The following is a 15,998-nucleotide window of genomic DNA, read 5'->3' as shown; positions in this document are numbered from 1 at the left end:
GTCTGCGGAACAACAAACCAGCTCGGCGAGCCAACCAACCTCAACACCCACAACCCGAGCTACTGATCTACTCCAAAACCTTAGAATTGTGAAACCATTTATTATATATTATGAGGATAGGCAACTAGTTTCACTTGCATTTCAAGTCAGTGGAGATGTCATAGCGGTGTGAAACTGAATGGTTGATTTTCAATTTCAACCAAAAAATGGCACAATTTGCCTGCTCAATGCAAATGAAGCTTGGAGCTTAATTCTGACTTAGCCTCAAGCCACCTGACTTTGCTGACTTCATTTTGCTTCTTCAGTTTTGGGGCAGGAGTGCACTTTCATAGCCAGATACTTGAAAGAGTTTGTGTGCCCAGACAAGCCAAAATTTAAGAAAAAAACATCTATCAATAACTAAATAAAAAACTGAAAGAACTGCGGATGCTGGAAATCAGAAACAAAAACAGAAATTGTTGGAAAAAAAAAATCAGCAGATCTAGCAGCATCTGTGAAGAGAAATCAGAATTAATGTTTTGGGTCCAGTGGCCCTTCTTCAGAACCTGCTGCCAGATCTGCTGAATTATTCCAGCAATTTCGGTTTCTGTGTCAATAACTAAAATGTGCTGGTTTTAATTTTACTGCATGCTTTCCATCGGGTGTCAGTTGGCTCAGTTGGCTGGATGGCTGGTTTGCAATACAAAAGGATTCAACAGTATGTGTTCAATTCCGCAATTGGCTGAGGTTACCATGAAGTGCTCTCCCCTCACGTGATGTATGGTGGCCCTCTGATTTAACCACCATCAGTTGTCTCTCTATAATGAGACAGCAGCCCTGCAGTCTGGTAAAACCATGGTAACTTCATTCCTTTCCATGATCATCCATTTACTTATGTTTTTCTTTCCTAATTTACTTTAATTCAAATCTATCATTTTAAAAAATTTATTTAATTAAATAAACTATTTATTGGAAACTAAACGTCATTGAAAGACTTTATATTTCCCTTTTTGGCTGAGACAATACACCTTGAAATCCTGAAGGCTACAAATAAGTTTTCATTTTTAAAAATTTCTGAATAGTTTCAACATTTCTTAAGTCTTCCTTAAGATTCAAAAAAAGTCTATTGCAAATTTGGCATTTGCCACCTAGTACCAATATTATCTCTGAGACTGTAATACTTCAACATCCTTCTTCTAAGAACTCAAAGTTGTAGCATGAGTTTCTAACTTGGTTGAAGAATTCAGCCATGAAGTAGACACTGAAGACTTCAGAAGTAACCCTAAAGTTCTTCTGGTACATTTTCTTTATTGGTAAGGTCAAATTTGAATCTAGAATTATAAAACTGTCACCTTACTTTTCATATGGGCAAAGAAATTTGCCATGTAATGTTACACAGTCATAGAGACGTATAGCACAGAAACAGAACCTTCAGTCCAACTCATTCATGCCGACCAGATATCCTAAATTAATCTACTCCCATTTGCCAGCATTTGGCCCATATCCCTCCAAAGCCCTTCTATTCATATACCTATCCAGTCACCTTTTAAATGTTGTAATTGTATCAGCTTCCACCATTTCCACTGGCAGCTCATTCTATTCACACACCACTCTCTGCATGAAAAAGTTGCCCCTTTGGTCTCTTTTAAATTTTTCCCCTCTCTCCTTAAACCAATGCCCTCTAGTTTTGGACTCCGCTACCCTTGACCTTGACTATTCACCCTATCTATGCCCCTCATGATTTTATAAACCTCCATACGGTCACCCATCAGCCTCCAATGCTCCAGAAAAAATAGCCCAGTCTATTCAGCCTCAGCTCAAACCCTCCAACCCCGGCAACATCCTTGTAAGTCTTTTCTGAACCCTTTCAAGTTTAACAAATCCTTCCTAAAGCAAGGAAAAGACCAGGATTGAATGCAGTATTCCAAAAGTGGCCTAACCAATGTCCCCTATAGCTGCAACATGACATCTCAACTCCTACTACTCAATGCACTAACCAATAAAGGCAAGCGTACTAAATGCCTTCTTCACTACCCTGTTGAACAACTTTACATTTATACAATTTGACAACAGAAAACAATCTAAATGTCAATATCATTAGCCATGATATTTATTGCCACTTTGCTTTGGTTCATTGTTTGTGGTGCCAATATCTTGGTGTTTCACTGTGTAAAATTACTGTCTGTGCTGAAAATACAAATTGACAATCTTGATAAAAACTGAAAGAAATGTGGATGCTGTAAATCAGGAACAAAAACAGAAGTTGCTGGAAAAACTCAGCAGGTCTGGCAGTATCTGTGAAGAAAAAATCAGAGTTAATGTTTTGGGTCCAGTGACCTTCCTCAGAACCCAGTTCTGAGTTCTGAGGAAGGGTCACCGGACCCGAAACGTTAACTCTGATTTTTTCTTCAGAGATGCTGCCAAACCTGCTGAGCTTGACAATCTTGATGTTGGTTTTAAGAACAATGCTTAAGTGTCTGAACAAATGTAGAAACTCCAAGGTTCAAATACATAATTCTATAAAGGTTAAGTACAAGTTGAGGCCATAAATAAGGTTAGTGGTATTTTGATTTTATAAATAAAGTGATGTGCAGATTCTTAGACAGGCTATAACCTCTTCTCAGGAAAATCTGCTGTACCTCATTCCACTCAAGTACTTGATGACTACAATGAACTTCAGCAAATTGGGAAGGGGGTGCCTGCTGCTGGTAGTGACACCAACCTGAGGCCAGGAAAACAATGGATCCTATGCCACAGGTGGGTGTAGGTGAAAAGGGAGATTAATGGGTTGGTGGATGGGTCACAGGAGAGGGGAATAGCAACTAGGGTGGCTTTCAACTGGACTTCCCCTCCTAACCTGGGCAAAGCTTTAGTATTACTCCAATGTCCTTCGTGGAAATGGCAAAACGAACATTAAGAAATTCTTAATTATTCTAAGCATATAAACTGCCATTTTCACGTGGACTTCACAAAAATATTAAAAACAGAAGTTCCATATTTTGAAAAACAAAATATCTGCATGCAATTTTATTTTATTTTGGGTGCTGAAATTCAATTATTTCCATATTGGGCTGAATGCTTCATTGGAGAAACTGGGAATTTAACGAAAGTCTAAAAATGCTGAATAACTAATATGCCTACAAATAGCCTACAGATATTCTGTGCCCCAATGAAATGACACTATAGATATTTGTCAGTCTCTTGGTTCTCTGGGAATCTCCATATGCCACATGTTAAAAAAAAAATGAATGCAGGTCCTACCTGGGTAGGCTCCACAACTGCGTTAGAGAGAGTGAACAGCTTGGGCATGGGAAGAGATGGGTAGTTAATTTTATATTTATGCCACTGTGAACATTCTCAGAGCAGCAAAAAGTGACACTGCTCAACATGGGTGCTGATAAATTAATTAATATATTAATTATAAATAAAATCTAATTGCACCAATTTCTCTCAGTAGCGAAAGGATAAGTTGATATCAAAGATACAATGGGGTCTCATTCATTTTCTCCCATTTGATGGCAATCTTTTCAGATAAAATCATGGTAAGACTAAATTGAAGACTAAGACTTTAATAGTTCAGGTAAAGTATGACTAATGACTGTATCAAGCAGAAATTGTTTTAAAAATTGTCCTTGGAAGTGCGAGCACTTCTGCAGAACAATTAACTTAATTAACCAGACACATGCATATTCATAAGGCTGTTAATGTCTCCCTTTTCAAGCTGATAAATGTGTTGTAATGACTTTCTACTCAAGCATATCTGAAACTCTTAAAAACTAACTTAATACTAGCAGTTTAAATTAGGTTATTTCTCTTAATTTTCAACCAAAATAGAGCTAAGCAACATTTTTGCCCACAAAATTAATTGAAAAGTAAACAGTTGTGCAATTAAAAGCTAAAAGTGTGCAAACTTTCAGGTTCACAACCTGAAATATATAAACTCTTATGGTAGGTTGTTTCACATTGATTAATAAAGCTTTTAACTTGTTGTCAGCCTTAAACACAATGTATCTTAATTTTCTTTCCTTGCACATCTATACATCACCAGACAACTGAGAAAGATTTTGCTTTGAAGATCTCAAAAAAATTTCCTTTCAAATCTCATCTAGTAAAATATTTATGAAAAAAGATTTAAGCTTCATTATTTGAACCAGTTGACACTTTTAGGCTATTATAACACTAAATTTTAAACTGAAATGCTGCATTCAATGCTTTGTTGTATACATACCACTTTTGCATTCTAGTTAATAACAGATTTTACATATTCAGATCTAATAAAAAATGTCTATAATAACCGAGGCAGCCACCATAATCATGCACGAACTTATTAGAAATTAAATTTGCAGGTTCACATCCTGATACTACAACACTTTCTTCAACTGAAGGAATAATTTTCCAGTAATCAACTTAATTTTGTTGATTATACCTAGTAATACAATTAAACGTCTCGCGCTTGCATATTCTGTCTCATTTTATCTTTCCTCAGTATCACATAGCAAAGTCTAAGTGAAATTTGCACTTGATAGCCTCAAACATTATACACACATAAGGATTAAATTATTATTAACTGGATAATGCTAATTACCTGAAATATTATTAAGGAAGGAAGGAGACTTGACTGATGCAATCTGTTATTGACAGTTCAGAGACATAGTCATCCTCTGAATTCCCATGTGATTTAGGGTGGACGAATGAGCAAATGGTTATTCAAGGCTTCAAATTCACCCACTTATCATTTTACACAATTGCACAAATGATACATGTGAAGTGTTGGAGTGCAGAGTGCAATTAATTCATGTGGATTTTAAAGCCAAAAGCTAAAATCCAACATATAGTTTAATGCCTGTAGCAGTTTAGTTAGGTAGCAAAGTAGAAGGAAGAATACAGCAGATATTGTTAAGTTTTATTTCTCGTATTACAGAGAAAATGAATATCTATATATTATATAATATATATACATATGCACACATATATAAACTGTATATATAATCATACTGTAGCAGTTCTAATGTGATGTTACGAATGGTAATAGGAATTACCTAACGTTTGGTGAATGGTGAGTTATAAGCACAAATAGCAGTATGGGAATATGCTGTGACCATAATGAAATTGTGGCTTAAATTAAGAGGGATGGGTATTTAAATACAAGGAAACAAAGTGTTCAGAAAAGTGAGAAGAAAAAATGGAGATAAAGTGGCATAATGATTAGGGAAGATGTATAGTTTTAAAGAGGGTTTTCCTCAAGGGGGCAAAGTCAGAGTCCATTTGGTTAGAGTTGCGAAGCAAAAAAGGTAAGACAACAATACTTTGGGCATTTCATCTAAAATTTTGTATTTGTTAAACGTCTCCAAGGGATCCTGAGTCTCCTGGACCTGCAGTCTCCTGTTCTTTTGACGAATAGTCACCCAGAGGGTGAATAGAGGGAATTGGTGAGAAGTAACTGGAGGATTCTGGCATAAGTTGGTTCAGTCACAACAACTGAGAAGAGGATTGCACAGAACGCAATGCCAGAGAACAGTGAAGCCCCAAGTATTTACATTTCTGTAGTGTTTCCCTCCCTCTCCCCACCATGAACCAAAAAAGAGAGAGGAGGTGTTAGAAAATGGTTGTGGCTTAGAAACAGCAGAACCTCAGCAGTGTGCAATATCTTGACAAGTAAAGATGGTAGGTACTCTGGGAAAGCTTGTGATGTATATGGCATGTAAATGTGGGAAGTTTTGGATCCACAACACATCCATGACAGTCACATTTGCATGAAATGTGTGGCTGATTTGGAGCAGTGACTCTCCACAGTGCACACCATACAAGGAGGAGAGAAGTATCTAGAATAGTTTCACCTGATAGTGGTCACTCCACATTGTGATAGGCAGGCAGGAGGAACATAGAGAAAGCAGGTGAATTTGCCAAAAGGAAAGTAAAGGCAGGTCCAGGAAACCCAGAACTCTTTGAAGCTATCTAACAGGCATGAAATTTTATTTACTGAGCAGAAAGAAGGACTGAGTCAGGTGTAGATGTCTTGAGGGAAAACCACAATACCATGATGTCTAAGGCTATTCTGGGGGGAAATAGAGACAGGCTGTTAGGCAGATTATTAAATAATCTTAATGAGTGTCTCATTTGCAAGATAGTAGTAGTGGATGACTGAATAGTTCAAGGAATGGACAGTCTAGTTTGCAGCCAAGATCTTGAGTCCTGTATGGTCTGTTGCCTCCCAGGTGCAAGGATTCGGGATGTAACGAAATGGCTGAATAAACTTCTGCAAAGGCAGGTTGAACAATCAATGGTTGTGGTTCATATGGAAACATACAACATAGGGAGGGATGGATGGAAGATTTGCAGGATCAGTCTCAAGAGGTAGCAAGTGAAATGCAAGTCGTCCAGGATAGTACCTCAGAAATATCACCTGTGCCACAGCCTTTACCAGTTAAGCAAAGGCAGATCAGGGAGGTAAATGTGTGGCTTGAGGGATGGTGTAGAATGGAGTGGTTTGGATTTTTGGGAGGTTAGGATCACTTTTGGGAAAGGAGAAACCTGCAGAAAATGAATGGGCTTCACCTGAGCAGAAAAGGAACTAATCTCCTGGCTGATAAATATTGTTGTGAGGGCAGATTTAAACTTGCAAGGCAGTTGACTAATGCTTCTAGTTTTGTAAGTACCAGAAAGGGCAAAAGATAGAAGATGGAAAACAGGAAAAAGAAAGTGAGGGAAGGCTTCAGTGTTGACAGTAAACAAAGAAATGGTCATCTTCCCAAGGGCAAGAAAGAGATAAGGGCAGGGTTAAATTGTATGCACACAAATGCATGGAGTACAATGCCCAAAACTGGGGAATTGGAAGCAAAAATTGCTCTAGAAGCACTGACAGAATTTTAATTTGATTTATTGTAGTCACGTGTATCTAACACAGTGAGAAGTTTTGTTTTGCGAGCAGTCCAGCAGATCATAGCAAACAAGGACACACAGATCATAGGGTGCTTAGACAGAGCAAGGCATAAAAGATTACGATTATGCAGGAAATGCACAAAGTAAGATCAACATTAGAAAGATCAACATTATTTGAAGTTAAAGAGGTCCATGTAGCAATCTGATAACAGCAGGGAAGATGCTGTTCTTGGACTTCTTGGTGCATGTGTTCAAGCTCCTGTATTTTCTGCCTGATAGAAATATGGCTTAAACTAGAACAGGACTGGATACAGGTGTTTCTGCTATAATACGTGTTTCGTTAACATAAATTCGCTGTTGATAAATAGTGGACAGTCCTTGGATGATGCAAGCAGGGGGAGGTGATGGCCTAAATGGTGATGGCCATTTTCTGAAGAAGGGTCTAGGCCCGAAACGTCAGCTTTCCTGCTCCTCTGCTGCTGCTTGGCCTGCTGTGTTCATCCAGCTCTACACCTTGTTATCTGAGGTGATGGCCTAGTTGTATTATCGCTGTTCTGTTAATCCAGAGACCCAGACAATGTTCTGGGGGCCCAGGTTCAAATGCTGCCATGGCAGCTGGTAGAATTTGAATTCAATAAATATCTGGAATTATGAATCTAACGATGACCGTGAATCCATTGTCGATTGTTGGGAAAAACCCATTTGGTTCAATAATGTCCTTTAGGGAAGGAAACTGCCATCCTTATCTGGCCTGGCCTACATGTGACTCCAGACCCAGAGCAATGTGGTTGACTGTTAACTGCCCTCTGGGCAATAAATGCTGCCTAGCCAGCGATGCCCCTCATCCCGTGAACGAAAAAGAGAAAAAAAAACTTTCTGCTGTACCGGTATAGCAAATTTCTATGGCAATTATGTATAGCGCGAGGTCACACAAGAATGCAACTATCGCATTTTAGGAGAAATACCTGTATTTAACATCCCAGGTTATAAGGCTTTTTGTAGAAATAGGGTGGGTAAAAAGGGAGGAAGTGTAGCAGTATTCTCAAAGATTAGTATTGTTGCCCTTGAACAAGATGTAGTTCCTGAATTAGAATCTATATGGTTGTAGGTGAGAAACAGGAAAGACCTTGTAGGGTATTTATTATAGACCTTCAAACAATGGAGAGGAAATAGAAGGTAGCACTTGTAGGCAGTTTATCAAACTCTGCAAGACAGGTACAGGTGTACTGGTTTGTGATTTCAATAACACTAGGGTAGACTGGGAAGAAGATAACATTTGGAGCATGGAAGGGGAGAAATTCCTGCAATGTGTGCAGGAGAACTTTCCGGAATATTTCTAGTCCTACTAAGGAGGGAGCTGTGCTAGATCTGGTTCTAGGAAATGAGGCAGGCTAAGTGGAGAACATCAAAGTGGGGGAGTATTTGGGAAATAGTGATTATAATACAATAAGATTCAATATGGAGTTGGAAAAGGATAAAAATCAGCCAAGGATGAAGATCCCAGACTGAAAAAGGGCAGATTCAGGGGTCTAAAGTTGAACTGGAACAAGGTGATTGGAAAAGTATTTTGGTGGATAAAACAGTAGATGAAAAATCTGTGAATTTCAAAAGAGAGATGAATAGGCAGATACCTACAATAAATATATATGAGGTATCCAAAGCTTGAATACCCAGGATGACTAAGGACATTGATGAGAAAATAAGGAAGAAAAGGAGGCACAGATGCATTATGTAATATAATAGCAATAGAAATCAGGAAGAATATCTCAAATGCAAGAAAGAGGCTAAAGCTGGAGTAAGGACGGCTAAAGGAACCTGGAGAAAAAGATGGCAGGCTGTGCAAAACAAATAGTAAAATGTTCATCAAATATATTAACAGTAAAAGATTAGTGAAGGATAGAGTGGGGCCAATAAAAAATAAGCAGGGTAAGCTACTCACTGAAGCAAAGAATACGGCAGACGTGTTAAATGAATATTTTGCTTCTGTCTTTACCAAATTAGAAAATGGTGACAATGATCTAGTTGAAAATGCAGATATTGAGCAACTGAACAATATAGTAATAGATAAAGAAGAGGAGCTAAAAAGGCTGGCAGCACTCCAGGTAGAGAAGTCACCAGGCCTGGATGGAATGCATCCTAGATTGCTGAAAGAGACAGGAGAGAAAATCCTGCACCTGTTGACAGAAATTTTCCAGGCCTCTCTGAAAACAGAATTAGTCCCGGAGACTTGAGGATTGCAAATGTGACATCATTGTTTAAGAATGGGGCAAAGAGGAAATCAGGAAACAACAGACCTGTCAGCTTGATATCAATAGTGGGAAAACTAATGGAGGCCATAATACAGGATAAAGGTGAATATACATTTACAGGAAAAATAAATTAATTAATACTAGACAGTCAACATGGCTTTGTCAACGGCAGGTCATGTCTGACAAAATTAATTGAGTTCTTTGACGAGGTGACACAGGTGGTGGATGAGTGTAGTGCTGTGGATGTCGTATATTTGGATTTTCAGAAAGCATTTGATATGGTGCTAAACGGCTGGTTGGTCAGCAAATTAGAAATGTTTAGGATTGAGGGTCCTTGGCAGCATGGATTAAAGTTGGCTTAAAGACAGGAAACAGAGGCTACACATTTCTAAAACTGGAGACGAGTGAAAGTGGTGTTCCCTAAGGATTGGTGTCGGGATCCTTGCTTTTTCTGATTTATGCAAACAATGGGTTAACAAAGTTGATCACATGGAATCCAAGGAGAACTAGCCATTTGGAAATAGAACTGGCTCAAAGGTAGAAGGCAGAGAGTGGTGGTGGAGGGTTGCTTCCAGACTGGAGTCCTTTGACCAGTGGTGTACCAAAAGGATCAGTATTGCATCACGGCTTTTTGTCATTTATACAAATGATTTAGATGTGAACACAGGAGGTATGGTTAGTAAGTTTGCAGATGACACAAAACTTAGAGGTGTAGTGGACAGTGAAGAAGGTTACCTCACAGCACAACGGGATCTTAATCAGATGGGCCAATGGGCCGAGGAGTGGCAGAAAGAGTTTAATTTAGATAAACATGAGGTGCTGCATTTTGGAAAGGCAAACCAGGGCAGGACTTATACACTTAATGGTAAGGTCCTGGGGAGTGCTGCTGAACAGAGACCTTGGAGTGCTGGTTTGTAGTTCCTTGAAACTGGAGTCGCAGATGGACAGGATAGTGAAGAAGGCATTTGGTATGTTTGCCTTTATTGGTCAATGCATTGAGTATAGGCACTGGGAGGTTATGTTGCGGCTGCACAGGACAATGGTTAGGCCACTTTTAGAACACTGGTCTCCCTGATGTAGGAAGGATGTTGTGAAACTTGAAAGGGTTTACAGAAGATTTACAAGGAGGTTGCTAGGGTCAAGGGTTTGAGCTATAGGAAGAGGCTGAATAGGCTGGGGCTATCTTCCCTGGAGCGTCAGAGGCTGAAGGGTGACCTTATGAAGGCTTATAAAATCATGCAGGGGATGGATGTGGTGAATAGCCAAGGTCTTTTCCCTGGGGTGGGGGAGTCCAAAACTAGAGGGCATAGATTTAAGGTGAGAGGGGAAAGATTTAAAAGGGACCTAAGGGGCAACTTTTTCCATGCAAAGGGTGGTGCATGTATGGAATGAACTGCCAGAGGAAGTGGTGGAGACTGGTACAATTACAACATTTAAAAGGCATCTGCAGGGATATGGGCCAAATGCTGGCAAATGGAACTAGATTAATTTGGAATATCTGTTTGGCATGGACGAGTTGGACTGAAGGGTCAGTTTCCATGCTGTACAGCTCTATGACTCTGACTCGAATTTGGAGAGGGGCATTGCACATATACTAAGCTAGGGAGAATAGTGAATTGAGAGGATGATGTTGAGCGACTTCAGAGGGACACTGATAAGTTGGCTAAATGGACAGACAACTGGCAGATGAATTTCAATGCAGAGAAAGGTGAGGTAATGCATTTTGGTAGAAGAAACAGAGAGACAATTTAGGCTCAATAGTAAGACTTTGAGCTTTGAGTTCATTAAGGGATGATAGCAGAGATTTGTAAAAAGCAGATTGTGTTTGACTAATTGGTGTTTTCGATGAAGCAATAGAAAAGGTTGATGAGGGGAATCTGGTGGATTTTGATTATATGGATTTTCAAAGTGTTTGACAAGACATAAGAACATAAAAACATCAGAAATAGGAGCAGGAATAGGCCAACTGGCCCTTCAAGCCTGCTTTTTTTCCCATTCTGTTTTTTTTAATTTTAGATGATTGTTTTGTTTTTTGTATCTAAGGTAGTTGTTCTTGTTTAGAATTTGGGTTTTTGTACGTAAGATGGCACTGGAGAAGGGTGACTTTGTACACTTCTCACTTTACTCCTGTTCTTCTACACTCGAGTACACGTGACAATAAAATCTAACTCTAATTCTAGATCCACTGCCATAAGAGGTGAATAATCTGCTGTACTCTGTTCGGGTAGGTTCCACTGTTTACTCAATGCTTTATGCTCCAATGAGTGAGAGTTAGCATTATATGTTTGCCACTGTAGCAGACGGTCACACATTAAACTGGGTGCCAAGCAACTCCATCAGATGCTTTGTGTTAACTGTTCAGTACACTAGAACTACCAATGCACTACTTGCACAACAGTGGGAATGCCTCTCACACATCTTCCAATGTTCACAGTTATAACATGAAAGAAGCTAAAATATGCAGCTGCATAGGCATCATCACGTTGCTGACCTTTCAGTTCAACTAGGAAAGCTTGGGAGGACATGATGGGGTAGTGGTAATGTCAAAGCATTGTTAGTCCTGAACCTTAAGCTAATGTTCTTGGGAACATGGGTCTGAATCCCATCATGGCAAATGATGAAATTTGAAATCTGGAATTAAAAGCTAATCTAATGACAACCATCAGTCAATTGCCATAAAAACCTATCTTGTTTACTTTTACCCTTCCCTTCAGGGAAGAAAATCTGCCATCCTTTCTGGCTTGGCCAGGTAGCTCTTAACTACTTTCAGAAAAAATCTTATGCCTCTAATCAGTTCAAGGACAACAATGGATGTGCAACAAATGGTAGCAGTGTTCACCACCACCCCCCCACCCCCATACAAGACAAAAGAAAAACATCTGATGTGTTTTCATCAAATGGATCCAAGAAGCAAGATGTTTCGGTCAAAACATCTCAGACATATATTGTTTTTCACTCAAGTGTTTGATGAAATGGAAGCATTATTCTTTCAGAACCTTTAACTCAAACGACATTCCTCTTACCAGCAACAGTAAACAGACATTCACAGTTCTGGGGACTGGTAAGACCGTAAGATATAGGAACAAAATTAGGACATTTGGCAAGTCGAATCTGCTCCACCATTTGATCATGGCTGATATGTTTCACAATCCCATTCTCCTGCCTTTTCCCTGTAAGCCTTGACCCCCTACTCAAGAACCTATCTGTCTTATATATTCACAATAACCTGGCCTCCACAGCCTTCTGCGGCAATGATTTCCACATATTCATCATCCTCTCGCTGCCCTTGTAGCCACTGTATTTATTTGGCAAGACCAGTTGAGTTTCAGAACTATGGTAACCATCAGGATGTTGACAATGGGGGAATTCAGTGATGGTAAGACCATTCAATGTCAAAGGGTGGTGGGTAGATTGTCTCTTTTTGCAGATGGTCATAGCCTGGCATTTTTGTGGCTCAAATGTTACTTGCCATCTGTTAACCTAAGTCTGGATATTATCCAGACCTCGTTGCATTTGTACACAGACTGCTTTGGTATTGCAGGAATCATGAATGGTGTTGAATATTGTGCAATCATCGGGGAACATCACCACTTCTGACCTTATGACAGAGACAAGGTCATTGATGAATGAGCTGACGAAATTGGGCCTAGGACACTACCCTGAGGAATTCCTTCAGAAATAAAAACACTAAAATCCATTACAAACCCACCAACTCCCACAGCTACCTGGACTATACATCCTCACACCCCACTTCCTGTAAAGACTCCATCCCATTTTCTCAGTTCCTCCGTCTCATATGTTCAGATGAGGCCAACGTCGACAAGGGAGCCTCCGAAATGTCCACATTCTTCCTCAACCAAGGATTCCCCAGCTCCGTTGTTGACAGGGCCCTCAATCGGGTCCAACTCATCTCCCGCACTTCTGCCCTCACCCCTTGTCTTCCCTCCCGCAACAGCGATAGGGTTCCCCTTATCCTCACCTACCATCCCACCAGCATCCACATCCAGAAGATCATCAGACACCATTTCCGCCACCTCCAGCAAGATGCCACCACCAGACACATATTCCCCTCCCCTCCCCTCCCTTGTCCGCCTTCCGCAGGGACCGTTCCCTCCGGGACACCCTGGTCCACACTTCCTTCACCCCCAACACCTCCCCACAGCCCTACGGCACCTTCCCCTGTAACCGGCAAAGGTGCAACACTTGCCCATCTACCTCCTCCCTCCCCAGTATCCAAGGGCCCAAACATACCTTCCAGGTGAAGCAACACTTCACCTGCACTTCCAAGAATCTAGTCTACTGCATTCGCTGCTCACAATGTGGTCTCCTCTACATTGGGGAAACGAAGCGTAGACTTGGCGACCGCTTCACAGAACATCTACATTCTGCTCGCAAAAAAGACCCTGAACTACCTGTTGCCTGCCACTTCAATGCACCACCCTGCTCTGTGACCAACATCTCTGTCTCCGGCTTGCTACAGTGTTCCAGTGAAGCCCAACGCAACCTGGAGGAACAACACCTCATTTTCCGCTTGGGGACCCTACAGCCCTCCGGACTCAATATTGAGTTCAATAATTTTAGGGCCTAAACTCTCCCATGTCCCAGCCCCCCACCCCACACACCAGGCCTTGTTACCACATAGCCTACCACTACACACCCACTGTTGTTAGTCACTAACAGGCCCCATTAACAACTATTCACCCTTCCAGCCTGATCATTAGCAACTCCTTTGTCTGTCCAACTGTCTTTCTCTCTCTTTGGGCTCTATCTTATCGTTTACTCCCTACCCCACCCACCTCCCTATTTTCTGCAGAAAACTGACGTTTTCCCAGCCACCATCAGTTCTGAGGAAGGGTCACCGGACCCGAAACGTTAACTCTGTTTTCTCCTCCACAGATGCTGCCAGACCTGCTGAGCTTTTCCAGCAACTTTGTTTTTGTTCCTGATTTACAGCATCCGCAGTTCTTCTGGTTTTTGTTTTCCTTCAGAAATATCCTGGAGCTGACTGTCCTCCAACAACCACAATCATTATTCCATGTGCCAGGTACGACCCCAAACAGTGGAGAGTTTGTCCTGATTCCCACTTATCCTAGTTTTGCTAGGATTCCTTGATGCTGCACTCAGTCAAATGTGACCTTGACATCAAGGGCTGTCACTCATCTCACCTCCGGAATTCAGCGACTTTGTCCATGTTTGAACTAAGGTTGTAATGAGGTCAGGAGGTGAGTGGCTCCAGCTGAACCCAAATTGGGCATCAGTGAGCAGGTTAATGACACAAGAACGGACAACTCTGCCCATAAATTTAAAAAAATCAGACTGGTACATGGCAAAATGTGGAACCAAAAAGGAGAGGCAGCATTCATGATCTGAAGCTGTTGAACCCAAGGTTGAGTCCAGAAGGTTATAAAGTGCTTAATCAGAAGGTAAGCTGATTCTCCTTGAACTTGCATTGAACTTCAATGGGTCACATTAGCAGGCTAAGGATAGAAATGTGAGTACATAAGCAGGGTGGTAAAGGGAAGTTTTAAGTAATTGGAAGCTCCGGGCATGTTTATGGATTCAACACAGTAATCAGTTACTCTGCATTTGGATGTCCAAAGGGAGAGAAAACGAGGGAAATAGTATACTACCAGTATAAGTACACTGCTGCTTCACCTGTAAGGAGTGTTTGGGACCTGGATGGAGATGTGATAAAGGGCAAGTGTTATGCCTCCAGCAACTGAATGGAATGACGCTATTGAAGGTGGAGGATATCTGTTTGAGAAGTGGATCAGGGTCTTGTAGAGGTAATGGTCCCTTCAGAATACTCAATGGGAGGGGAAGGTCGATGTTTTCACTGTTGACATTGTGTCGAAGTGGCGGTAACAGTGGCGGTAACATGATTCTTTGAATATGCAAGTTGGTGGGGTGAAAATTAAGGACTAGTGGAACCCTATTGCAGTTCTGCAAGGGAAGGGGTGAGAGCAGAAGTGTCAAAAATGGGTTGGATATGGGTAATAGGCTCATCTAATCACAAAAAGAGGGATTCTTAGGTTGAAAAAAGAATCAAAATCACCTTTGTGGAAGCTTGCATCATCAGGACAGATGCAGCAGTGAACCCAGAAACTGCGAGTAATAATGGAGCTCCTACAAGAGGCAGGGTTTTAGGAGGCATTAACTTCAGGAGATTCATCTCAGAAATGGAGACAAAGTAGTTTAGGAAGAGAAGGAAACTGTTGGAAATGGATCACATCAAGATGAAAGAATGGGTGAAATCGCAAGTATGTTGATTTGCTCCCATTTTCATTCTGTGCCAGTTTGAATCTTGTTTTTTATGTCTCTGTTTTCACACAGTGCTGTTCAATATTCTGGCATTTACTTTCTCTCTAGAAAAATGCTTTGACTCTTTCCTCAACCATTGCAATTCCCTTTGCCTTTTGTTTCATGAAATCTTTGTAATTTAATCCCTTTTGTCCTTCACAGTCTCCCAAATCTTTTTGTTCTTTCTCTCCTTCACCCTTTTCATAACATATAACCAAACCACCACATCATGACTGACCTTCAGTTCTGAAGAAGTCATTTCCAACCTGTAACACTAACTCTGTTTCTCTCTTTATAGATGCTGCCAAATCTGCTGGCTATTTCCAGTATCTTCCATTTTTATTCCAGATTTTCAACATACGCAGTATTTTGCTTTTATTTAGCTGATATTGTGCTGTTCATTAATTTTTTCTTGCTTGTATTTACATTATTAATGCAGCTAATGAGTTAAATGGAATTTTAGTTTTAAAATCATTATCCACAATGCTAAAATGGCACCTGCTCATGTGCAGACACAATCCAATACGTCAGCTGACAAGGACAAAATACACCTCTTAAAGCCATTGAATCATGACAGTACCATCTACAAGA

General features: G+C 40.5%; 1 protein-coding gene across 1 annotated transcript in view; it reads right to left on the bottom strand.

Annotated features, from left to right (window-relative positions):
* Nucleotides 1-15,998, bottom strand: part of cerkl (ceramide kinase-like) — a 149,374-nt gene that overhangs the window by 14,933 nt on the left and 118,443 nt on the right. The window lies entirely within an intron of this gene.

Source organism: Rhincodon typus, chromosome 7 (assembly GCF_021869965.1).
Source record: "Rhincodon typus isolate 14 chromosome 7, sRhiTyp1.1, whole genome shotgun sequence".
Taxonomy (NCBI): domain Eukaryota; kingdom Metazoa; phylum Chordata; class Chondrichthyes; order Orectolobiformes; family Rhincodontidae; genus Rhincodon; species Rhincodon typus.
This window is presented reverse-complemented; position numbering and strand designations above follow the sequence as displayed.